Genomic DNA, 1,644 nt, shown 5'->3' with positions numbered 1-1,644 from the left:
TTGGCTTCATTGTTGAACAGGAAAACAGCGACGGAAATTGTCAGAAAACAATTCTGATTACATGTAGTTACAGTTTTGTGTTTGTCTGTTCATTAGCACAAGATCAGGGCATGTTTTGAGTCATATGAATAAACTCAGTAGTGGTTGTTTGTAGATAGATAATTGAAGTGAAGTGCATGTGCATCAAACTCACTTTTTACCAACCACAGTTGGTTTCCATTGGTATTATAAAGTAAGCTAACTGATATTTTAGAGAGAAAACATGCAAATTACTGAGCTTTTTATGGACCTTCTTACTTCACAATAAGCTCTTATTTGTGTCTGGAGCCACATCTTGGAACTGCTTGGGCAGTTTTCCTTGAAAATTGGTTCGCGAGTGTTTATGGATAAGATGAAAATGGAACTTGAAAATACCCTTTTTATAATAGGATTTTGTCTTCGTCTGGATCTCCCATAGCAAATGAGCAACAGCTATGAAACTTATCTCAGTTGTTGGAGTCACATGCAAGACCCTTTACCCTAGATGCAAGGTCAAAATCACACATTGAGGTCAAAGGTCACAAATTTGATGAATTATTCATAATTTAGCTATTACTTCACTGTGCATTAAGAAATTCTGTAATAATCTTTTACTAGTGTTCTTTATCTGGCTGTGAGACCTAGGTCTCAATAGTCAATGTCATGGTCACACACTGAGGTAAAATGCTACAAATCTTTTTAGGTGAAATGCTATAAATTTTGATTAAATATGTCTTAAATTCTACCATACATAAAAGGATTTTCATTTACTCTAATGTAATTGTTCATTGTAAAATGGCAGTGCGGCACATGAAAGACCCATGGCAATATAGAAAAGGTCAAAATCACACAAATTGCATCGCATATTCTTCCATAAAAATATGTTTTTATATTTATTTTTGGTAGATTATATTAAAGCTTGGTTGGCAAGTATAAACTCTGTGAACTGAATATTGCCCAACAATTGTCCTTTCACCCTAAAACTTATAAACCATTTAATAGCATCCTTTTACGATTAAAAAAAAGATGTAAGATTTAATGTGGAGCTTTATATGAGAACTGCTTTTAAAAGCTTTCATTAAATCTCTATAATAGTGTATCAATGAATGATTCAATAAGAAGTTGTGTGTAGATAAAAAAAAACATTGTTTTCTGACAATGTCACACGATGGGGCAGAGGATATCAATTTACTTGTGACCCAGACATTCTTGCATGTGGCAGTCTCCTCGCTGTTTGTCACTTCTACCATGTTCACTGAACAACTATTCATGCTGGAAAAATATATGAATGGACAATTCTGACCTGGACTTTGGTGACCAGATCTATGGTTGTAACTTTAGTCATCAGAAAATGGCCGGAACAAATTATGCTAAGGACAAGCTGATTCCTACATTTTACATCCCTTGGTGACTTATAACTTGAACTGTGACAACCTTTGACCTACCTGTAGGGTCATGGTTCTTTGGATCCATAGTCCTTCTCAGGATGATTTCACTCTGCATGTTATATTAAAATTGATAATTGCAGGGTAAGTGTACACTTTCTGTCATTAACCTTAAATGGTTACCTTTACTTAGGGGTCTTAGTTGTTGGCCACACTTCGTCCCATTATGCTTATCTCTTCA

The sequence above is a fragment of the Dreissena polymorpha genome, chromosome 3 (assembly GCF_020536995.1).
Source record: "Dreissena polymorpha isolate Duluth1 chromosome 3, UMN_Dpol_1.0, whole genome shotgun sequence".
NCBI classification, from domain to species: domain Eukaryota; kingdom Metazoa; phylum Mollusca; class Bivalvia; order Myida; family Dreissenidae; genus Dreissena; species Dreissena polymorpha.
The sequence above is the reverse complement of the archived record's forward strand: the minus strand, read 5'-3'. Positions refer to the sequence as shown.